This window comes from Chaetodon auriga, chromosome 23 (genome assembly GCF_051107435.1).
Source record: "Chaetodon auriga isolate fChaAug3 chromosome 23, fChaAug3.hap1, whole genome shotgun sequence".
Taxonomy (NCBI): domain Eukaryota; kingdom Metazoa; phylum Chordata; class Actinopteri; order Chaetodontiformes; family Chaetodontidae; genus Chaetodon; species Chaetodon auriga.
The window spans coordinates 10,534,049-10,560,266 of NC_135096.1; the positions used below are offsets into that span (position 1 = coordinate 10,534,049).

Here is a 26,218-nt window from a genome sequence, read left to right on the forward strand (position 1 = left end):
TTCCTGTTTACAGATATGAAATGACAAGATAAGTGTGGAGGATGCTTCGGAAGAGAGCAGATGCTGGCATTTCAGTTCTGTAAATGGCAGTTTATGAGGAACAACTGAGGGCAGGGAGGGAGGGGTGGGGGGCAACCATTTCTAGAGCAGGATCTCAGCCTTTGGCTCTGAACTCATTACCGCTTAAATCAAAAGATTCTGTGGAAGGAGCACGCTGCTGTCACTGAAATCTCTGCCCCACTCTCCTTATAGAACACAACTTTTCTTTCCGCCACGTCATATGCCCCCCAACCACACCACCACCACCACCAACAACATCTTCCTCCCCTTCCCTTCCTCATCTGAAGATGACAGACAGCGAGACTTCACACGGCCGCGGCAAACTGGGTCAATAACAAACTGAAACTGAGACGAGTGAGAGCAGAAAGAGGGGAGCGAGCTCGCTGCTGCTCCAGTTTTAGGACGTGAATAATAAGACGGAACAAAAGGGTAATCTATCATATGTCGTTTGTTTTAATTGTTGCTCCCTCTCTCGCTCGTGCTGCGTGTGGGTGGACACACATTAGGGTGAGACTGAAAATATGCTCTTTAGCTTCTGGAGACGAACAGCCATGCCGTGGCTCCCTCTGCTGCCAGTTACAGCAACGTCTGACTAACAGAATCTGCATTTGCATTTTCGACGTTCGCCTCAGATAAATGAACTCAGATCATATTCAAACAGTGTAGGATTAGCAACGGAGCAACAGTCTCGAACAGTTAAGAGTCCAGTGAGCTCCTCAAAGGCATGTCAGTTCTATTTCTTTTTTTTTTTTCCATTTCCTCTCACTGCCTTCTATCACTTTTAGTCCCGCCTTCTCTGTATTATTGCATTTTATCTTCTATGTACAAGAAATGCAATTACTTGGAAAATATGGAGTAGCGCCATGAACAAAGAAGAAGAAATTATTAATCAAGACAGTTAGCCAAGTCAAAACAATTTGCTAAAAGTACTAGAATAATGGTTTAAATAATTAGCTAAGAATAGTAGGTGGTTGAATTTGGACTTAAACGAGTGGATAAAGGCATGAATGTTGCAAAGTTGTTAAAGCGTCCAGCCTCTCCCGCTCTCAAGCTGCAGCCCGGTGCTAAAACTTGACCAACCAAAGCAAAGCAAGTTGGGAACCGCTGCGCTTTATTGCATTATTTTTGATTCATGTCAAATCCTCGTGTCTTTCAGGAGAATGACAAATGTTTTTTTTTTAACCCTAAAAAATGTGCAGAGGAGGTACTTTTTTCAGCCCTGGGTGGTGCCTGCAGCCCTCCTTTCAGGTTGCATACAGACCCAACAACCTCCACAAAGAAGTTAAGACAGCCTGAGAGGCAAAACCTGGGGCAAAAAAACAAACAAATGACACTTTATTGAGCGCGCAAATTACATGTGCATTCACTTTATTACACCGTCTACTGTTCCTGGTCCAATATTGTTGTGTTCCTTTTTTCATGAAAAAATCCAGCAATTCGGTCCAATGGACAGAATCCCTGGTGAAGGTGGCGTGTTTGTGCTAAAAAGGAGCGGTGATCTTTAAGGTCATGCCTTTAAAAAACAGTCTGGAATGCAGCACAAAGAGATGAAGAAGCTTTTCACAGAACTGTCTTAGAAGGAAAACATGCTCGAGCATTGAGTATTTGAGTAAGACAGTTAAAACGCTTGTAGGTCTACGAGGCCAATGCCTCACTCACAACATGTGTAAAGTACTGCATCCTCCAGCTTGTGAGTCTTCATGGTCAGAGGGCAGTTTTTTCTTTCCACATTCACTTCCATTTAGGAACTTTTTTCACTGTCAACTGACACTGCTGACATCCAGAATGGATAGATTATTAACTGCAGTGACGGAAAAAAAGGTAAATGATAAAAGGTACTGAACTAATTCTTGTGGAAACAGAACCAATGGTCATTTAAAACCCCTGCATGCTTTTGTGGCAATTATTATCTGCTTATGATTCCCTTGGAGAAGCGTACCAATTTCACAGCAGTGTGTTTCAAAGATGTAAAGCAATCCAGCCAAACATTATTTATTTAATGACAATCGCCTGCTTTCAGCAGATGCCAAAGTGGTCCCCTGCTGTCATTTTGACGTTGCAGTTTGTCGCCGACCATTTTCCTCTCGGCCTCGCAAGGATTTATTTACTTTCAACTCATTCATTCAACTGACGATTTCAGAAAATCTGTCATTTGTCCCTCATTTCCCAATCTGATGATGAAGATGTGGCTATTCGGCGAAGGCTCAGCACTCTGAAACCATCCAGCATAATTTCATTTGAGGACTCAGCCTATTCTTGAAATTAGTTTTTCCGTAAGATATTCCGCGCTGCCTTTCATAGCACTCAAATAAATATAATTAACGTCATTTTTATTTCTTTGGGAAGCTGGCAATCAGTGTGATCCATGACAAGAGAGAAAGTCATGTAAAGTTCAGCCTTGACTTCAGCGAAGCGGCTTTTGTGTCGACGTGTTTTGTGAGAGTGTGTGGGCTGTGTTTCAGTGCATTTGACTCTGAACTGTCATTTACCATGTTGCTGCTCTCACTGCAGGCGCTGATCAGCGGCAGTGAATTAGCTATCATATTCTGCAGGAAACACGACTCTCTGTCAGCCCATCCTCTCTAAAGTTTATCTCTACTGTCAAGGCGTTCGCTTGTTTAATCATAACTGTCTCCCCGTCCGCAATAATTGTTTCCACCCAGGAGGGGGTTTCAGAGGTTTAGGAAATTGGCTTTTTATGCTGCATTAGTTCTCTTGCCATTTATTTGTCTCTCTCAATTTCTGTTTCTTTCTCTCACTATCTATTCACTCTCCTCCATCAATCTCCCCTCCGCAATACACGTTGTCCCATCTCCTGGCCTCTCATTTTTCTCTGTGGTCTAATAAGCTGCATTTATTTCACAAACAGCTCGCCCGCCTATGTGTGCTAATGAACATGATTCCTCAGTTGAATTTGAACTGCCTTCCCAGAAGCTAGAGCAGGTTTAACAGCAAGGCAACAACGCGACATCAGTCATCTGTAGCCAAGTAAGACGTGACAAACTAACTCTAGACACTCTTCAGTGACACAGCTGGGACTTTATAGAGTAACATTGCGTTTTCTTGACCTTTAACTCACCAAAAGGGGTTTATTTCATTGCTGAGCGATTCAATTCTGGGACAATAGCAAACAGCAGCCAATTATTAACTAAAACGTCATCCTTCCATACTGAGGAGGCTTTCTTGAAGGTTCCACAGATGGCAGTCTAATATCTCTTGCATTAATGTTAGCATATGCTGAATTCCATTAGCATAAACTGCAACTGAGGCTTTCCAACACCTCATCACGACTGAAAACTTTCCTCAGTCTCTGCACGTTTCAACCCATTTAAACTTTCACTAGAGAACTGTTGAGGTTAGAGCTGTACAATTTACTCGTATTGTCATCTGCTTTAGCCCATTGCTCCAAATTGCATTCCATTCATTTCTATCCAATATGAGAGTCCCTTCGCAGACTCCTGAAACTTAAAAACTGACTAAATCACACGTGATTTTCTCTGATTGATTACACAGCTCGAGCAGCTTTTTAAAAGAAGACTAACTGATTTAAATACCACGCGGGAGGACAGAAACGACAGGACTACAAATAAAATAATGTCAAAAAGTGTGGCATGGATTCAAAAATATGTGAAAAAGCTGAGTGAAAAATTTCAAACACATTGATGCTTGTACAAATTTAACTGCTGTTGAGTTGAACTGCTGTGTGGAGCTTTGTGACAGTTATTAAAACACATTTTTTGTCACTATTTCCATATTTAATTTCTATTACTGAACTGCGCAAAGCTACAAAAGTCAGTCAATCATGACATACGAATGGAAGGAGAGGATCCATTTAGTCAAAACCGTGGTGCCGTTTTGACCACAAGTGGAAGATATTTTTCCCAACATCCAGTCTGCACAGTGCGACTGTGAAACAGGCCTGCTGTGATCACAGTGGACAGCAGAAGATGCAATGGTAGCACAGTGAGCTGACTGTGCTAACATTTAGCACCACAGCGATACGGCACGAAGGTTCAGAAAAAGGTCGTCTCCTTCGCCTTGGTCGTCCTTTTTGACCACCTATTTCCTTACTTCCATTACAGTGAAGCAAACAACACGATGCACTTTTTCTCTGTGTACAGTGATGCAGCAACAAAAATGTTTGAATGTCAAAGTGAAATGAAATGTAGGAACGACATGTAGAGGTGCAGCTGGAAAGGCTTTGGAAACAGTTCCTTAACCAACTTCTTACAATGAGCACTGCGGTCCAACATGAGCACAATGTCCTCTCCCTTTCTGAGACAGAATAATAGTGCAGACAGGAACCCCGTCTCCCATGTGTTATAACCAAATCTGCCCTGTGCTGCTCTCCCTGGTTTGAAATGGACAGGAGGAAAAAAAAAAGGGGGACATCTCGCACACCAATCAGGATTTAGTAATATTTGAATCCAAATGTGATGGAAGTAGTTGTGGGGTTGTTAGCCTGTGCTGCCAGACAGCCCAAATTTCAAGTTTAATTTTTTTAGTCCTGAATATTTAATGTCAATAGAAATACTCAGGACCTGAAACCAAGTGGCTTTCAGTGCTGCTGCATCAGCAGACATACACTAAGAAAATCATTGGTAGAGCTCAGCACAGCTCTTGAAGGTCATCCAGATAAGCGAAGCGGACTGAAGCTCCTCTGAATGCATCTATAGTTTTCTCTGAATAAAAGCAAAAAGCCCCTTTGAGTTTACCTGCAGCTCTCTGTCTCTTTACTGTACATTTTCTGTAAGATTTTAAAGCACATTACTTACCCCTCAGCTCTGTCTCTCTCTGGTTTCTGTTCTTCAGTTCAAGGCCTATTTTATCTTGCCTGAAAACATTCTTCCTCATCACGAACTCTTTGAGTGTTTTTTTTTTTTTTTTTAAATCCAAATCCTTGCTTACTGTCACATCCTGAAAGCTGAAAACCCCTTGACTGAACAGTGTCACTTATTTCTCCGGTTTGCAGAATTACAGTACATCACGTGTCCCTATTCGCCCCCTGTATATCCCCTTTCCTCCCCAGTTTTCATGCTGCTGGCATTTTAAAATCGTGTATTAGACTTAAGAGGAGGAAGTCGCGACCCTTTAAAGCTGCTTCAAGATTAGCATTACTCAGGTGATTGACAGATGCCATGCTCTATTTATACATATAAATAGTATAATCTGTTGCAAAATATGTGCACAGCATCATCATTAGCAGAGGTATGTTTGTTTCCTAAGGGCGTTTTTTTATGGTGATTGCGACTGCATGTGACGTCCAGCCAATCACCAGTATGTGCTGGTTTGCCTCTCAGGCAATTTGTGCATCTACCCACACTCAAGCATTTATATAAAAGAAAGCTTGGACAAAAATTGTTTGGGGGAACTCATATTCAGTAAGTGATTTGTCTGCTTTTGAACCTTTTAACCGTCTGGAATAGAAGTAAAGCCAGCCTCTACATTTCTTTCTGGCCCAGCCTTCCTCTCCGTCTTTTCTCATCTCTTTTTCAATTAACACATTTTCCTGAATAGACCTAAAATTCACGCTGATGCACAATTTAGAGGTAAGTCAAAGGCAAAAACAATGCAGCATCGGAACGATCAGCTCGGAAAGCCGTTTTTAAATCCTCTCCTGATGCACACAGTTAAGGGTTCCAAGGGGAGATGTGCTGGCTAAATCCTAAAACACGAAAACATTGAGGACGTGCAGCAGAATTTTAAATTATTGCAGAGTTGTGTGCTGTCTGAACTGGCAAGACCAGTGGACACCTCTAACCTTGCAATGATGCCTCAACTGCAGCCTGAGGCAAGGTCAAGGTCAGAACAAGAAGCCTGCTTTGTCCTCATCCACACTGGATTGTCCGGCTGCTTGTTAATTCTGCTTGTCACAACTGGTGCAGGCTCTCCGATGGGGCGATTAGTGATAATTAAGATTTCTATTAGGCCAAAGGCTTAACATCTTAACTATCTAATGGGACCAATTTATTTATACACCTGGCCTGGCCTTCATGGAAGCGAGAGCTGCATTTGTTTTTTTCCCCCTTCTGTGTCGACCCAACGTCAACTAATTTTACCTTTCTGTGGGAATCAAGCTCATTACAGCTGCAGCCTGTTGTTGCTCTGTGAGAAAAGATATTTTGGGTATCGACCAGGAGATGGATTGGGATTAAGGAGGAGGTGAAACAATGTAGTTGGTTGTTGGTTGCTGTGTAATGCAGGTCAGATTAATTCGCCAGATACTCTCACAGAGAATTTTTTTCATCTCATACACTGCAAAAAGTGACAGCCCTATTTATTCTTATTATCATTTTCATCTCTTTATTTTTTCACCATACCATTTGTTTTCCTGTTTGTTCAAGCCCCGTAGAAACATGCCACAACCTAAGTTTAAGTGATGCTGTGTAACTTTGTAACACACTGTTCACCTCACACATAAAAAAGTTGAATTTCTAAGAAACAAAATGCAACACAGCACAGGAAAATAAAGGTATTTTCAATTCGGCTTTTCCTGCACAATTTTATGTATTGTATATATATTTTTTATTTTTCAGCCACTTGGGGGCAGCTGGTAAAAGCTGTAAACACAACACTGACATTATCCTTCCAAAATGGATATGGAAAATGTTAGGATGGCTATATTCATTACCATAATTCATAGAAAAAGCCTTACATTACTTCAGGCTTGTTGTTCTTCAGAACTGGTTTCCAGTTTGAACATGTGACTCAATTACTCTTAAATTACCGCTTGTCACTGTGTAATGTACAAAAGCAGAAAACAAGCAGAGGTTTGCGTGTTTGATGAGCTGTATGGAGGGGTGGGTGAAGACAGGGGCAGCGACTACTTATTAACTGCTTTTCAGGGGTTTAATCAATATCATTAAATGAGAATTTTAACTTCTTCAGATATTTCCTGATGTAAAAATGGAAATTAGTGGACATTTCGAACTTCAGCATATGTTTAATTAAGGGAAAGATCTTTAGTTAATACGAAGGGAATGAATAGTTTGGTATATTTAAGGTTCAGATCTCAAAGGGGCAGAACCCTTTTGTGTTTGTGCTGGTTTATTCTGATTACTTTTCTTATGCCATGGCTCAAAATTGCCACACCTCTATCCCCTGAATATTCACAGAGTTTCGTTCAAATTTGATGAAGGGGGGGGGGGGACTTTGAGTATGCAATGATTGAAACGCTGCAGGCTTTGTGATGATGAAACAAGTGCCTGATTGGTCTCACTGCTTTAACCAGAGTTAAACCACCTGGAGGGACTTTGCTTGGCTTTGTGAAGCCTGAAACTTGCTCTTTGCTGCTCACGGGCTTTTCATTTTGTCCGATTGAGCTGCTTCCTTCTGTTGAGCACAAAAGGGTTTGAACTCGGAATCACCGCTTGTGGCGATACTTTGTTTAAATTAAGTTTCTCAAGTATGGAGGCCAGTTTCTACCGTGAAAAGACAAAAAGTTAGTTGTTGATTTTGATCATGCCCAACAAAAACGAAGCATGGTCAAAATAAAAATTCTCTTTCTGTGAAGACATCAGCAGTGCATTATGGGGGCAATCAGAGTGAATTATATTACATTCATAATGCTTCAATCAACTGTTATTAAACATTACAGATGTGACCTGAAGTGTCTTGTGGATGCTCTTGACCCATAAACTAGTGACTGTCTACTCATATATTATGACCATAACCTGCCCTACTCTGCCTCTGATTGGCTTACCCTGATATTCCTACCCCAACCGATCTCACTCTTCATGCCTAAAAAACCCCTCACATCAGCCACAACAGCAATAAATTGGAAATGACACATTAAGTTGAAGTATCCGATCAGTCGTGGGAAACATCATTAAATAAATGATAAATAAACACACAGAATTCTGAATTATGAACTTCGAACGCGAACTTGTTCATTTGAGTCTGTGAGCTGAAGTTTGAGCTCGCTCTTTTGAAGTGTGAGCTTGCACAACACTGTGTGCGACTCATACAAGTCTCCCTCTCACCACCACTCCTACACGAGGTCTGATCATCAGCCTTGCCAACTTGCTTCCCCATTATCAGTCTTTTAAATACATTTTGCAATGAAGAAAAAAAGAGCCCATGAGTTCTGCAGACTACAACACTTTACAGCCCTGACGTGTCTATTCACCTCACACCTACACCTACTTGTCTTGCTAATATTGTAATAATGTGCAGTAGATTAGCGTGCCGGGGTAGATGTAGTAGAAACTCTCATGATGTATCTGATCTTTCAAAATGTTGCGAAGCAGGGCTGCATGAAGGACACCATTTCTTTACCGCTGTTTGTTTCCACCAGTGTTCATAGGAAACTACTGGAATGATTTACATTGTAGAAAATCTTCTCTCTGACGTGTCCTGCCCTGCTTAACATATGCCACCGAGACTGCAGAGGTCACATTTTGTGCCATGGGAATAATAAACAACCTTGAAAATAAGGTGGTGATGCAGCATGTAATTTCAAACGTTTAGCTTGGCAAGAAGGCCATTGGAGACCCTTACCTACATGTAGGAATGATGGTGTGCCATCAGAGGCGTACATTTATGTGCAGGACCCCTCCCCCCCGCCCCTCCTTCGAGCTTGCTCACGTGTCCCTGACTTTTATTAGATTTAAGAAAAACGGGGTGAGAGACAAATGGAGACTGAGAATATGAAATATTAATGCACAGTATGCCCAGGCCCCTCGTTTTTCCTCCCCTCGTCCTCCTCTCTTCCCTTCTCCCCCATCCCCTGTGAGTTCTCTCTCTTTTCCATCTCATTGTATAGCAGCACGATTGTGCCAACACCCCCCCACCCCCCACCCTCAGGCCTTTCAGTGCCTATAAGGTGGAGAAATTAGTCACCAAGGTACATCAAACTCCGATAATTACTTTTTAAGGGCAAAATGGGGTCATTCATTGGCAAGTCTCTGGCTGGCACTGCACGGGCTGTCTTCTGACACTTCTGCTATTGTCCCACATGCTAAGTCGGTTTTATGTGGTGGAATCAAACAGCAGCCCATCCATGGAGACAAGATTCTTTCTCTCTTAGCAAGATACAATAGTGCCCACCTCCTCAACCCTTCCTATAAGGATGATTTCTATTTATATTGCCGAAAACGAGCAGTCACACAACGCATTTCTATTGCCCAGCATCCCTTGAGTGTTTCAGTGCAGTGGTGATAAGGCACATTTTGTTATGCTGCTAAGCTAGTGAGGAAAAAAACAGAAAATGAAAGCCACCCACTCGCTATGGCAGGTTAACATCTAAAGGCAGCACTTTTATTTCTGCTGAACTGATGTGAATGTTTTGTGCGATTAGGGCAAGATTGGAGGTGTAGGAACAAGGATTTGAGGAGGTTGTTACAACTCTGAATCTATTAACTGTTTGTTAACCGACTGTCATTCATTCTGAATGAAACCTCCAAATAGCATCCTGACAACAGCTGTCATTCTGAAAGACAAAATGATTAATGCCTCTGATAACTTCCCAGGGTTGTAAAATCCTGTGTCAAAAAACCCTCTGTGCAGTGTTTTAGTGTAAGAGAGGCCGTCAAACTCACGGATCTGTTACTCAAACTGTATCTCCTGGGTCAGATTTCAAGCGACACCAGGGCTTCAAGTCCCAAGTCCCCACCAACACAGTCCCTTGCATCGTTTTAATGCAGGGCTGTTTTTGGTCTCAATGCTGAGCTCCTCCTCAACTATGCAACAGCACTTCAAATATGGGAAAAGCTGAAAGCCCCATGAGAGGGAAGTCTGCATACATGAACAGGGAGTAAAGAGTCCACAGCCATGGTAGCAGCTCTGTGAGGCTATACTTAGAATTCTAACATGTTCACAGTACTAACATGCTCATGTTTGGAGGGTATAATGTTCACCATCTATGTTTAGTGTGTCTGGACGCTAACATTTGCTAATTTGCGTTTAACACAGATTTACGTGTTTGTTCATAAACTAAACTGTTGGACAAAGTGACACAAGTCAACACAATTAGTTCCACTGGGGAGCATATTTCAGTTGGGACCAACATACAGACATTATCCATGGCTAAAAATAGTAGCAAATGGGCATGTTCTTCTTTATCACAGCCATTGTCACAACAGCCTTTAGCCAGGCGTAGCACCTTTCAGTTATAAGGTCTGTGCATGTGCAGCAGCCTCTATACTTTGCCAGAGCATTTGCACGAATATTAATCATTTCACTCCATGGTGCTGCTTCAGTCGCAGCTAAAAATATTCACTGATGCATCAGCCATCCGCAATTCAAAAAAGGAATGCTCTAATCGTATGCTTAATTCAGGCCCACACCCATCTGTCCATTCCCTCCATCCCTTCCTCCCTGTCTCCATCCCGACATCCACATTGTGCTCTTTGATCATGGGAAGCTGCAGAAGCGCTGAGCCGGGGGGCATGGGAAGCTTGTGCTCTGTCTTCAGATGTGATGTTGTGCCTGTAAACACTGCATGTTTGAGAGTTTGACTGTAACGTGGCAGTCGGCTCCAAAGCCTGAGCAGCGCATGAATCCCTCTCGTCAAAACATCCTGCTGAGATAAGAACAAAACTAAAACCTTCATCATTAATGATCAGAATGACAACTTCTGAAACATTTCTTTGATTTTTTTTTTTTTTTTTTTAAGGAAACTGAAAATACTGTGATGAGCTGTTGACATTCTGCAGCACTAACACCATATAAAAGGCTGGAAATGTTATTTTGTGGTGCAGTACTTTACAAGGGATACTGTGCAATAAAACAGATGAAAGAGAGGTGAAGTTGTATTGTACTAGCTTTGTTTACTGTGAGAAAATAAGCCATGTGATGTCATCAGGATTATCCTGGCTTTTAGAGTACAGTATTTTCAATGAAAAGCCAGCCAAACTGGGGGCATGGAGTCAGAAAGACACGGGTGGTTTACCACACAGAGAGGGACTCTAACCAAATGATGTTTATGGGAAAAGCAGGATCTAGCCCTTTGGAGTTTGACCCACACAGGGGTCTTTGCGAGTCCTTATGTAAGTGTCGTGCTAAACTGCTTGAGTGTTCTTTGGACAAAATCAAGGGAGGCAAAACCCACAGCCTGGAAATCCTCAACAAAAACAATGTAAAGCTAACCTGACATGAACAAATAAAAGCCGAACAGCAAACCGCCAAGATTAACCCAACAATCAGGGCGTTTACGACACGCCTCATTGGTCCCCACCACACCGTTCTTAACAGGACGGCACCGCTTCCACCATCCTTCTAGTATAAGTACTGAAAACGACCCGTTTTGGTCTCCCATCAGGTTATAAAGGGGCCATTTGCTTTGGGGATATTGCTGGAACATTTATTTATTTTTAATAGCTTTGTGCACACACACGCACACACACACACAGAGCTCTCAGAGTATAAAAAACCCTGAATATTACAGGCATTATATAAGCAGACTTTGTGGCCCAACAGTTGTATTGGTTTGCATTAGATTGTACTTAATAAAATGACAACTGCGTGTAAATGTAATCACCACAGGCAGCAGTGTTGAGGAAACCCATCAGATAAAAGAAGGTAAATTTACAGCAGTTTAGTGCAGAATAATCCACCCCACACTTTGAGAGGAGGATGCCGCTTGCTCCACAATGCCACGAGGAGGGTGGCGGACTTGCTAGAGGCCAGAGGAGTGACATCCCAGGAGGCCACCAGTGACATCCAAACCGTGGAGGGCTTTGAGAGCTTGTGCCACCAGATTGAGTCTGACTCTTCCTTCAAGAAGAGAATAGTGAGTGCAGTGACATTTCTTTCCTGGCATTTTGACAAATGACACATCACAGTAACAGATCTTTTGACATCTACAGATGCAGTACCTGAGCTTGCAAGGTGGAGGTAGCCACGGCAATTGAGTGAGGAGGATGCTAAGGAAAACTGCTGGCAACTGACTTTGGGGGGAGAATGCGGTTAAAAGGGCAGAACCGGAAGAGGTCATTTAATTTGCTTCCAATAAATGAAGCCTCGATAAGTAATATTTTAAATCATTTTGACATAAACAGCACTCTCTGTGCTTGTAGAGACATTTTCTGTCTAATGCACAGTTGTTCAGAGGCTCCACTGGTGTCACTCCATGTCAAATCACTTTGCTGTTCTAAAATGTTTCCTGTCGTCACCTGAGGGCATTCAACCTTTCACTAGGTACATTTCAACAGCCAGGTTGTCTTCTCCTCAATCCAAAAACCTATCCCAAATTAAACCATAGCACTAGCACAGCACATATGACGATCTAAAATTAGCACAACCTTAAAAATCTACAGCAGTGGAAGGTAACATACATTCAACATACACCATCGTATTAAAACTTGGGCTTTTCAGGAATGTATCCGGACTGATTTTGATGCAAAAATCAAATCAAATTCATCTTGATGGTGATGTGAAGGACAAAAAAACAGCATTTTATGTCACCAAATACTTGCCAAAATACATCAGAAGCTGTTGTTTACAAGGTGTATGGCTTTCAGCTCATTAGCTCACTAGTTTCAGCTGAAGCTCCTGCTGCGTTAAATGAACTTGCACTCTAGCTGAAACATCAGCGTTTCCCATACAGTTAGTCGGATATAACTCACACCCGCATAAATATTTCCCCCAGTACCTAAAAACTATTTTTGAGGAACCAGTAACATGGAGTCAACCATGAAGGTGGAATCACTCCCGCAATTTAAAATTTTACCCCTAAGACTTGGCGCAGACCACGGCCCTCAAATGAGAGTAAAATTGAACGTTGTGTTTGTGTGCGGTTTCTTTAAACTATGGCTGCTTCATTTTCCAAAACCAGACAGCGATGAAATTCAAACATCTGCTTTACAGGCAAGTGATTTTCTGCTCGGGTGGCCACAAGAGAAAAACAGCTCAGCAGCTGAAGAGCATGGAGCCTGAGAGGGAGTTTGGACGATACACCGGACGAGTGCAGGTGAGACGAGATCACTGACCTCTGCACAGCCGTTGGCCTGTAAGAGCTTTCATCTCAGAGACATGAGAAGAGGTGGAGGACGGTGGCCCAGGTGTGCGTTACGCTGATAAGATTCCCCCAATTTACCCACTCACTGCCTGCCCTCCTTTCTCTCTTCCTCTCTCCCTCCATCCTCACCTCCATCTGATCCCATCTTTATCCTCGTCCTTTGTGTGCCTCTACTCACTCCCTCCACTTTCTTTCTGAAGCCAAAGTATAAGCCCAGATAGGATGGAGTGATACGAGTTGAATAAACCCGAGGAATTATTTTCTTTTTTCATCTTTTTTATAACATTTCTCCCCTCTCACTCTCCCTCCTTCTGGTCTGCTTGCTATCTCCCCATTTTCTCTCCGTCTCCTTGAGCAATTTGATCAGAGTGGCTTTTTTTTTTTGTAATAGAATATTTAATCCACCAAGCAAAACACATTGAAATTAGAAGCCTGGTCTCTCACACGATCACAACTTGGTCTTTTTATTTTCTGGCACTCTCTCTTTCCTTCTTGTGCTCCTGACTGGAAATGCAAGGCCTACCTCTATTGATCACCATGCAAAAGCAGATTTTCCCAAGCTGTATTGTTGGCTGCAAATTCAATACGCTTTAGCCTCAACAAATCCAAACCTATGAGGAACTCCAGTCCACCAGCAGGATCAGAAACTGATGGTGGACTGCATTTATTTTCCAACAATGAGTCAAGATTCGAAGCGGGATCTCCTTCGACTATTCACAAGTTTGAAGTGACGTGAAAAGAAATTGGACTTTAACTAACATTAGACGTCGGTGAGACTTGACAAAAGGGAAGTGAGAACCATGGCATCCCATGGGAAAGTTACATAAGGACTTAAGTCTCATTGATTGTGGGGATGTTATTGTTGCTGCTGGGGAAAGCACTGAAAACCTGTTGGGAATATAATGTAGAAAAATCCATAAAATGACATAATGCTCAGGCACACTGGATCGTATTGCATAATGACTGCCCTGTATTATTATGTTTAATGTGTGCATCTGTCACTGATTTTTCCTCTTAAGTATGAGACTGTTAATATTATGTTTGACAAAGAAACAAGACTTAGCAGGGATACAAAGCAGGTGGCTGTCCAGTTGGAGCAACAGATTTATGTCTTTAAAGGCTTCTTCGACACTGGTTTATAATACAAAGACAGGATTTTACAACAAATTATCATGGCAGGAGCTACGTTATCTGTCGTCACGATGATCACAAGGCAAGTAAAAATATGGTGTTCACATAACAAAGCAGTCCACCAGGAATGCTTGTATGATTGGCCAGCGCAGTGCCTTGCCAGATGATGTTGGCACCCCTGCTGTGCTGCGTTCAAGTCAGGGTTGCCTTCTTGAACCATGACCGACTGTACCAATTCCATGACAATCCATCCAGTAGTTGCTAAGAGACACTAACTAAAATCCAAACATAACAAAACCTCATGGTGGCACTGGAGACAAAGTCTGTAGGCTTTGTCTTCTGGGGGACCACGAATTTCGACAAAATTCAGGGCAGGTCATCAAATAGTTAAGATGTTTTAGTCTGGACAAAAGTGGTGGACCAATCAACAGTCCAGCAGACAGACTATTGCCATTCCTAGAGGAAAGGATGGTAGCGAAGCTGAAAACTGCACAATTCACCAAAGGTTATTGGGGGGGAAAAATGCAAGTGTGTTATTTCGCATTCTCTACTGTGAATTTTAGAGAGGGCACCTGTCACATATTAAATCCAAACACAAGGCTGCATAATACTGAAAACCATAGTAACCCCTCATGATATACAACTGAGAAATGAAGCACATCTTGAGTGAGGAACACTGATTAAAAAAAACAAGGAATTTTAAATCTCAATCCACATGCCTCATTCATAACTCATTGGTCTGCAACAAATCATATAAAAAAAACACTAAAAACAACTGAAAGTCTGCCAACTGTTTGAGGCAGAGAGGGACTAAGTTGTGGCAACACGAAAGCCTCAATGAAAATTCAGCTCTGAAAACAGCATTAAGCACTGAGCACAGTTCAGCTGTTCAGTCGTCTTTGCTGGTGAGACACTGGGAAATAAGGCACAACAGTATATTTTTAGCTGATATTTTTGCAAGCAAGCTAAGAAAGGCTTCTTTTGTTCACTGCCTCGCTTAAGGACACCTCTGTGTATGAGGACACACACACACACACACACACACACACACACACACACACACACACACACACACACAGTGACAGTGCACTGAGAACAGCAAAAAGAAAATTTACACTTTCCAACACAACTGACAATAACTTTTGATCAGCGAGCTTGTTTGTCTTGCTGCACATTGTAGATGGAAAGCCAAACTGCAGCTGTGTAATATTTCGGTGTTTGTGTCCTTTCGTTCATCAAACCTGAAATGAGATTGCCCAGCAAGTTGGTGGACAGATTGGTGTCATCCTCTGATTCACACTCAGATTTTCCCAGCTTGTGTAAAATAGGAGGACTGCCCAAAATACTGATCAGCGTGCAACTTACTGTTCATAACCACTTTTTACTGCATTTGCCACAAAAATAAGAAGCTTGGACTGCATATGCTGCTTCACTCAGCAGAGGATATTCAGAGAGAATGGGGAGTCTGTTGGAACTATAACCCATGCAGCTTACTTAAACTGTTGTGATCTATTCCGATTACCCGGTGAAACGACTTTTTTAAAGACCTACAGGCTACAATGTGAATGTGTTCTTTTTTAAAATGATCACAATGTCTGAAAAAGAGTCTCTTCGCTCATCGATACATATTCTTCATGCAACTTTTCATAATGCTGGCAGGATGTGAAAGTGCGTTTTAACCTCCTGTAGGTGGAACAGTGGGTGGTTTGTTTTCTAGGCACGGATTCCAACAATTCATTCAAGTTGGAGGCAAAGGCTGAGCCCACTTATCAACAATAGAAGGTATACAACTGCAGCTTTCTTGCACTTCATGTACTGTCTGGTTCTGTCATCACTGTGGCTGTGGAAATGCACTTCACACTTGTTGACCTCGTTCAGATTTTATGGCGATGAATAGGTTAAGTGCTGCCATGGAGGGGATGACATCAATGGCCTCCTCCGAACGGAGGCCATTTGGATTTATGCATTGGACACACTGGCACCAAAGGGACTTAATGAGGGCTTTGACATTTGTCCCCTTCTCAAATAATTATGCTGTTAGAGAATTTTCAGCCTGGCAATAACCTTTTTCTAATTGCACTGTATGCTCATCTGTCAGTGGGGTTTGTACTGTATAATGCATCTGACCTTATGGGCAATCACTTTTACTGACAAACACTTAAGTAATTGTGGAAGTTCAAGGATGTTGTCATGCACTTTGGTGTGCAGAAGTGTTTTTCTTTTTTTTTCCCAAACACAGCAGCCATATTTCTGTGACCACGGGGTTTTTGCAGTTTTGCATTGTACCATGTGGGGAGTCAAATGTAAGTCAAATGTACTGTGTGTAATCAAGCTGAACACCGCAGTACCATATTATTCTTTTGATAATAGCATTTGAGTGTAACACCAGAGAAACATGGCCGCTGTGTGAATTTGGTTGATTCAATCTGTAGGTGAGCTGTTTCCCCTGGTTTTCAGTCTTTAAGCTAAGCTAATGCACTGCTAGTGGAAGCATCATATTTACTGTATCGACATGCCAATGGTATCAATCTTCTCATCTAACTCTCAGCAACAAAGTGAATAAGTGTGTTCCCCCAAATGTGGAACTACTTCTTCAAGGCTGTGTTGCTTCTATTTTGATTGCTGCCAGTGAGCTTAATAACAAAAGCAGAGTAGGCTGAAGAGTGTGACAGTGTTGATTCAGAGGTAAGAGCTGTGGCTATTTCCTGCATACCAGTGCGTACAGAAGTCAGTAGAAAAAAGTTGATTTGTCATTTTTTTCCCAGAACTACTGTCTCAGGCTTCCCCTAGATTTTTGGATGTAGTCAATACCACTTTAATGAGGTTTGGGTGAGAATTGCTGGTTAACTTCTATATATTATATATAGTTCTGCAGAATATTATTTAACAGTTAAATATTTTTCTGCAGAGACATATGTAGATACAGATGTAGATCTGTATGTTTTGTATCCTTTAAGATCACTGATTTTGACAAATAACTGCAGCCAGATTTGAGGTCCATTTCATCCACTAAAAAAAATGTCATGTTACAGAGGACACAAACAGAAATGGACCAAATGGAGACAAACACATCTTAGAAATCGCTCGATGGACAAGAACAAATTCCAAAAGGACTTGAGACCAAGACAGACCAGTTAAGTTAAAATCAACACAAAATACATCCAAGCTGTCAAAGAAAGCAGTTTCAAGACTGTGTGTAAGACAGCCTGCTGCCACGTGTAACAGCACAAACTGTCACTATAATCTTATCTGTCAAAATGTTGCGCCATCAGTGTCCACAGGACAAACCCCGGCCCATTTATTTCCTCTTGGCAAATAAAGTTATCCCAAATCTGAAAGGAAAGAAAAATTCCCATGTGTCCCATCTTGGATAACAACAATTGACTCGTTTACCACTTCAAGCGAGAAGAAAACATGATGGAGCCCAGCACAAGGAGCGACACATACATCACATCACGCAGCGCTGCCACTTAGAGCAAAACACACATAGCGCAATGTGCTCGTTAACCTTTGGACGGGCATGTGTACGGATGAAGTTGAGGATGACAGAGTGTGCCTGCCTCCTTCTTGATCACTTGTGCTCACACAGCCGCCTACGCATTACATTCATGCAGAAGCTGGCGCACACGGAGATACACACCTCTGAATACCTGCAGCGATAGCACACAACTTATGCAGACGTGTTTCAGCACGGTTGCTGATGATTTTAAATGCAAGTTAAATGTTGTTTGCTTGGTTGTGCATGCGCGCACACACACACACACACACACACACACACACACACACACACACACACACATACATACAAAAGATTAATGATGGGAGACAGATCCCTCTCCTCCGTCTGTCCCCAAATGCATTTGACAACAACATTTATGTTAAAGCACCTTGTGGGTAAACTTTATCACACATGCAGAATTTGTGTGTGTGTGTGTCTGTGTGTGTGTGTGTGTGTGTGTGTGTAAACAGTGTTGGATTTATTCATGAGGAGCATTTTGTAGAACATTACAAAGTGCTCAACAGGGAAGCCAAGGACACCATGGACGTAATTAACAAACAGAAGCACCAAAAAACAAAACATACAAATCGAAAGTCTGAAGTCAAAGTGGGTCTGTGTGCTGTTATGTGGGCAGCTGCATATACATTTCAGCAGAGCTGTGTTTGGGTCTTAACCATTGCGCCTGTTTCACTGTAAATCCAGTCTAACATGTTTTTTTTCCGTCCTTTTCTCTCAGACTAATGTACATGAACAACACAAGACAAATCACAGAGAGGCTGAAAATGGAAGCAGTGGTTCTGGTACTAATGTTGCCTGGCAACCAGACCAAGGTGATTTAGTAATTGAATGCATTCTCTCAATATTTGTCTTAAAAGTGGCATGTCCAGTGTTGAAGCTGGAAAATGTCTGACAGAACACATCAGGCACGACTGCTCTAAAATAAGCTCAAAGAAGCAGGCTTGCGGATGCTGGACTGCAACTTCAAATCTTCAGGCCAACTATGTGGGCAAATTCATGCAAGGAAAGTGAATGAGCAGTGCTTTCCTTTCTTTTAACAACCTTTGTATGGGCGTCCTTTTACGTGGCAATTAACCCCAGACACCTCCAACGGAGCCACTGAATGGCCAGCAGCTGCACTCGCACTGGACAAGCAGGACTCAGGTGTGAATGCGCACAACCGCAAATATAATCTAAGCTCTATCTGACAAAGAGTGTACATTATTACATTTTTCTGCAGCAAGAAAAAAAAGCATCAAATCTCATTAATGATTGAAAGCATTTCCAAGTACATTACAGGTCTAAAGGTAACAGACAGCATATACAGAAGGAGCTGGCAGTATCATTAATGCACAGCAGAAAATCTTATATCGGATTTAAAATCTCATGGGATAACTTATTGAACATCACAAATTTAAGGGGCGATAGTCAACCTTCGCTTCCACTTGACCAGCCAAGCTATTGACATTCTATCCGAGCTTAGAAACCAAATCTAACATTGAAAAGTGTGAAACATAACCCACATGAGCCAACAATGAGCCAACAACGAGGTGAGAGTATTTTGAGAGAGAGTTGCACCACTGTGCAATCATGAAGCAGCCTTTAATTTAGTGTTATAGCTGCTCTTTGAGATATAGCTATAAATACCATGTTATGACATGAGCAATACGCTCTTGTACTTTATTATCATACAGTTTGCAACTCTTAAACTCTATTCACACATACACTTTGTTAGCTGAAAGTGTTGGCAACTTAGGTGTCGGTTCCATGTCTGAATAAGTGCCTGACTCACCTTAACGTCAAAGTCAGGATCTTACAGTGCGAGGTCGGACCTATGTCAGCGAGGGCACAGGTGTGAATTGAATTCTGTCAGACTGAATGTAAAGAACACAGCAGCGGAGGGTTAAATACACACTGAGAGGAACATTAAACGCGCATCCTGCTCCACCTGACGGAGATCACTTCATAAATTATCACTTCATTATCATCTCTAATGTGCAAAGAAAATAAAACCAGTCACCCTTGCAGTGTGGGGCAAAAGAGTAAAAAAAAAAAAAAACAAACAAACCAACAATACCAATATTAATCAGACCTGCATGACCTCCATATACTCTCTATTAAATTATGTGAAAGAAGAAAAACTTTGACATACAGCATGTGTGCAGACAGGAATCAAACCCTCTTGTTAATCTATGCTTGAGCAGCGTTGGACCTGATAAATTAGGCAGCAGAATTCACAGTATAAAAGAAATAAAGCTTATGAGAAAAATGTATTATGGGTATTCACTGGGAGAAGCGTTCCTCTCCCTCATGACAGTCATTAATTAAGGCTTCATCTGTAAAATAAGTTTTACACTCCATCACTGATTCAGCCTGTGAGAGAACAAAAAACCCACCCTTTTCTAACTCACCGCTCTGCCTCTTGCACCAGGTGTTACTGTGCGAGCACTGTGGCTCTTCTCGTAAAGGTGCTGTTATGTCTGAATGAACCATAATGAACGATGATGGAACAGACGCCTATGTACAATAGATGACGGCAGCAATGTTATGCATTTGATGTCTGAAAAGAGCTAAAGAGCGTACAGTTCTGCAAATTCGATTCACACTTCTGTGCATTGGTTAGGCACTGGGTTCAGGGCCAATGAAAGAAGCCAATGTCGGTAAAGTTATGGGCAAAATTAATGTTATAAAGCAGCCATTGTGATTTAGCAAGCAGTCACACACAGGTTCCAAACAAAATCAAGCTGATTGCAAGTGGAGGTTCCTTTCGGTAGCGGCTAACCACCTGGGCCCCTGATTCAAGCCAATTTATGAACCAGTAAATGCATGAAAGCACAGAGACAAAGCTAATATCAACTCTCCATCAAACTCCCACAAAATGATCATGGAATGGCAAAGTAAAAGAGCGTCACTGGATCGTAAACGTGACTATCAATTGCTCAAAAAGTCATCACATTTCATCACATAACAGGTTTAACACACTGCCAAACACTGATGTGAACAGCAATAAGTCCTGATTTTACATCATGACTGCCTTTTAAATCATCAGTTAGAGGCAAATTGTCAGTCTTCAGTAACCTAAGCTGTTTTTTTGTGTGAGGGTGGGTCTGCTAGAGCTCCATGACAAAGCAGGTTGTTCTCCCACAAACTGTTGCAAAGCACACCATCTTCTTTGATAACTGAACTGAAGAGCAATCTGGAAATAAAGGGCGCAACATGTGCAATTAGTGAGATGTAACTTGTAATTCATTTGAGAGTGAGATACCGATGCATCAAATGCTAAACGTAGCACCTTTAAGGTTTTAGGATTACAGGTTTGATTTTAATATAATCAATGGAAAGTCCTTAAGGATACAGACAGAAAGACGCAGAGGATGAACTTTATTTATTTAACTTTATTAACCTGCGCTGGAATGCAGAATAATAAAGATTAAAGTATGTCAGAGAGACAGCAGGGAGATAACCTCCCTCTTGATTCTTATGTGAATATGACTCCCCACACAGTTCTGCAGTTTACCACCAGGTGTCACTGTTAACTCACAGCAGCCCCTTCCCCCAACATGGCAAATCCCTCCCCCTCTTGCTTCTGTCTTTCCCCCCTGCACTCCCTCTCCGCTTCCCTTCCTCTCTCTCTCTCTCTCTCCCTCTCTTTTCCTCCCTCCTTCTCTCCCTCTAAAACAAAGTAATTGCCTGCAGCACAGTTCAGAGTCTCCTACTCTGTCTGACGCAGATCAGGCTCCAGCCAGTCAATCATTATTCTCCACCACAACGGTGAATACCTCGCGTGGTTCAAGGAGTCACTGAAACCTGCTGTTGACACTAGTACGCGTAGATGCTGCTGTGTTGGTGTGTGCGCGCACGTGTGTGTATGTGGTACGTTTTCACGGTTGAAGTCAAGCAACTTCGCCGATAATGTATGGTTAACCTGCACTTTTGACGATTACAGTTCAGAATACTGATGCATGGCTGTGCCTGCGTGTGTCAGACGCACAAGGAGAGTGACAGATATTAATCTCCCAATATTCATCTGTCACTCAGACATCTATAATTCAGAAGCAGCCACTCAGGGGTCTTGGCGGGGTCTACTTGCAAAGAGAGCTGAATTTCTATTATTATCGACTCATTTACTCATCCAATTTGTTTTGTGTCCCTCAAAACGCTATTTACGAACACATGTGCAGTTCATACATACAGTCGACAGTGAGCCTGTCTGAGTACGGATTTAAGAGCACTATGTATGTGTATTGCACTTGTCCACGATATTTGTTTGTGTGTATACTACAATAGGCCTGTCTGAGAGAGGGTTATGCTCTCCACATTTTCAAATAACTGCGGGTCTGACCAAGTGCTACAAGAAAGTCATTGCTCTGCAATTTGATGCCCGCATCACTTTCTGCTGATGGAGAGAAAGCGTGGCAGAGAAAGATAGAGACAGAAAAATGAAAGGGTGTGAAAGCGACAGAGTTAGAAGTCAGTTAAGCCATTTATTCAACCAATGCCGTAGAGAGGAAGACAATCTCTTTGTCAAGGTAGGACTCAGCCAGGAAGCCAGCAAATGAAAACCAAGGTGCTAAATCCTGTGAGTGTCCTAAAGGGAGCATTTATACTGCTAGTCTAAGAGACTGACAAGCGTAAATCCAAGTGAAAGCTATGATCTCATGTGGATTTCGTCAATTTAATCTGGCTTGAATCATGCTAGGAAGGAGAGATGTAAATAAAAGGTGGAAGTGCTCCCAGGTCATCCGTAACGCTTCAACTGTGAGTGAGAATGTGAAAAGACAAAGGTGGTCGGACTGGATGGCTTCATAGTCTCAAAGCGCTGTCTGAACATATTAAAAAACGTCAAGAGACCAAGGGAGGGTCCACTGGTTCCTAATCTTTTCAGATTCAGAACTGTAAGAACTCAAGTATGCCTTCAGGAACAGCCTATTTCAACCATTTATCTGACACATGCTAGCTATTTAGGCTAACACACTGATGTATGCTCATTTTTCTGATAAGCCTGATTTTAATTATTTGATGCTATAAAAAGGGGTTGTGACATCATGACTGACAGCTGAGCTCTGCTTGTATTTGAGTTGGACAGGTGTACGCGATATACTTTGATAAGCTCCAGATGGCTTCGCCAACACGAGATGGCACCACCCGGGATGTTTGGGCTTAGTTTTTGTACAGCTGAACCTTACTTTCACCTATTTGTCTAATATTTTTCTATTATTTTCAGATAAATATTCAAACTGTTTATTGATTAGTGTGCTTGTAGCCGACTATTTTAACCATTTACAATACTAGACCTCTGTGCTATCTTGCTAATTAGATTTCTCAATGGCAATGCAAAGTGTTCCAACACAATCAAATGAAGAGAATAAAAGAGTGAGGAAAAGAGTGATGGGTGGGGATGACAGGAGGAGGCATGGAGATGTTTTCAGATTTACAGACCAAGCGGCTGAATGCTGCTGTCAGAGAGGGAGCAGAGAGAGAGGCCTAATTAACACAGAGAGCACCAGCATCCTCAAACAGAGTGAGTGATTCTGATCCAGCAGCATTATCACCCTGCCATAACACTGCCAATCCAACCTGAAACCAGCTCAGCCGAGCTGATAGGCCTTTTTACCGAATCATCTGAGGTCATGACTTACTGCACACTCCTTCTGAATGCACAACCACGTTTTGCTGCATAGCACCCAGCCCCCACAAGACACAGCATCATCATCACAGCTATTTCTTTGAATATATCCACAGGGGTTACTTTGCCAATGTATCATCATTATCTCAACCGTGCATATTAGTTTTTTAGTATAACCTTAAAATGTGCCATAATTTGTTTTAATTCAGTGCTTTAAATGATTTCTCAGGTGCCACTTTTTAATGATGGCATGCCTCCAAAATGAAGGATCCACATGAATTTTGGGTTTATGTGTTTATTTCTCACTCCAAATTTGTTTCAGCTTTCAGAACAAATACATTAGGTGTTTGTGATGTCACCAAAGCCGACATTTGGAGCACTTATTTTCAGCGTCCATGGTTGCGAAAGAATAAGTGCGTTTATTTTCTGCAGACGTTGTTGGCTGTCTGGCAGTTGGAGCACTTCCACGGGCTGGATGGACATTAAACTCCTGGTTGACTCACCAGTACAAAAGATGAACAGCTATGTTAGAAAATAGGTACAGGCCTGTGTTCAAGAACATTTAGGGACTGTGCACAAGTTATTCAGGTAGAAAAAAAAACAAGGCTATCAACTGTGACTGCAAAGGAGTATTTTAGTAAAAATATCTAATCATCGAGCTTAAAATCAGTTTTGAGCATGAGGTAAATATTATCCTTTGTTGACACCTGAAATTAGCAGTTTAAACAAGTGGGCCTACACGTTCAGAGTTAATTATGGATGAATTCAATGACTATTTGACAGTATTGTGATCATAGCTGACACCACCTGTCTGTGTCGAGAAACACTCATTAAAAGAAAACTTTTCTATTAAAGTTTAGAGACGTTAGTACCAGCTCCCGCTCACAAAAGACAACTCTATCATCTTATATTGTAGCTAGTGTCTGTCACTGTCACATTATTTATGATCTATGTTTTAACAGGTATTTTATAACCAATTTGATTATTTATTTCAGTGAAAACACAGGGTGCACCTACTGAAAACACAGCTTCTGTGCCGTATGTTGACATCAACTGCATGATATAATGAAAGTAACATGTTTACAGTGATGGTGGAAATTTTTGATCAATTTTCAAAATATAATATATAAAAGATAGATAGAAAAAAATGAAATTCAACCAAAAGGCAAAATCAGGGCATGATAGTGGAAGCATCATTGTAACGTAATATTGGGCTTTTCACACATACTGCATACGTTTTAATTTCCATCTGGCATGTATTTTCACGCATTTAAAAGCCCCCCCTCCGGACACACACACTTCTACACTTTTTGAGAAGCAAAATGTGTATATGTCAGTCCCATTCCATTAATGCAACAGCAAAAAGGGCTCAAATACAGTGGTGACCACAGGGAGGGAGAGCGAGCTGCAAAAAACGGCTGTGACTAAAAAATGTCATGGCGAATGGAAGCTGTTAAATATGCCATTTGGTAAGCCCTTTTTTTCCTGAAGCAACTATGGGCAACATGCTGAGTGCATATTTCTCTTTGGCTTTCAGCGACATGTGCTTCCAGAAGCTCAGGCCTGAGAAAGTACCTTAATACTTCAGCTTCCTCTGTCGTGGCTGTTATAAAGGCTATTTCAGTCTTCTATTGGATCAGTATACCACAACCTCACCATTCCCCTCACCTCACCCAACCTCACCCCGTAAAAAATTCTGAATGCTGAATGACATTTTGCAAATTGGAATTACCCTTTTTGCATGAAATTGCATGGGTCTCAACTTTTCCCTGCTCCTTCTTCTATCTGGTACGGTGCGCCCTGTCCCTGCTTTACCCTGTCAAACAATGACTTGTAGTAAACTAGCCATGAAATTTTTCACCAGACTGCAGGTCTGGGATGAAGATCATGTTATGGCATTTGGTTGTGTAATTGGCCCTCAAAAGGAAGAGGCTATAGAGTGGAAATTTTCAATATTTGCACGTTAGCCAGGAGTTTTAGTGATGGCAGACGAGAGCGGTAGACCAGCCAGCCGCTGGCCGACAGGCAAACACCAAGACTCAAACATTGTTGTGTTCCGCTTACTGCTGCCCCTTTTCTGGGCATCGGCATCACCTTGGACAACATACTGGCCAAAAATATGACTCCATTTCCCCTGTTCTTGTGTGATTGTGCCCTACAGTGAATGCTCATTAGCATTTTTTCCCTCCACAATTACTGGCCTGCACTGTGCCCATCTGTTGACTGAATTTGTAAAGCCAGGTGTGCATGTACGCATTTGTTTGCTCCTTTTATTTGAAATCAAATAGTGTTATTAATGCCAATTTGCACTGTGATGTTGGCCACAGCCAGAGCTCGTAATCTCTCACCCCCACACACACGTGCGCACTAAATACCCTCAATGGCAATACATCCTATGCTTAGCTTTCATGTCAGCAATCATTTTGTAAGGAGTAGGTGTCAATATCTTTAAAGTGGTGAGTATCTCATTTTGGATGGCAACTCTTTATGGCCTCTCTCATATAAACCTCACTACATGGGGGCCCCTGGCAAAGCTGGGTTAAGGGCTCAGGTGCAGCTGGTTTTATGAGCCCCTTGCCTCTAAACTTTAACAGCTAATGTCATAGCTGTCGAGTGAAGGGAGGACTTTTTGATTTTTGGAATTAACAAAACGGATCAGGGTGCAGAAACACTGGATCACATTGTGTTTAAGGTCACACTGATTGTATTGACATTGACGATGACATCACATAACCACAAAGCCACATTTTACCGAATTAATTTCCACAATACCGCCACAATAATGCCCCACCTGCATCTGAGACTTAACTGATATCTCACTTATTGTACTCACATGAGATAAATGGGACAAATTCTAGAATACCTATCCAATTACTGCTTTCCAATAATGTAAACCCATGGAGACCCTCCACTTCCACCCACCCCCCCTTCATCCTACAGCAAATGA

At 41.9% G+C, this 26,218-nt stretch overlaps 1 protein-coding gene across 1 annotated transcript in view; it reads right to left on the reverse strand.

The window, feature by feature from the left end:
* Positions 1-26,218, reverse strand: part of LOC143315666 (uncharacterized) — a 353,798-nt gene that overhangs the window by 37,933 nt on the left and 289,647 nt on the right. The window lies entirely within an intron of this gene.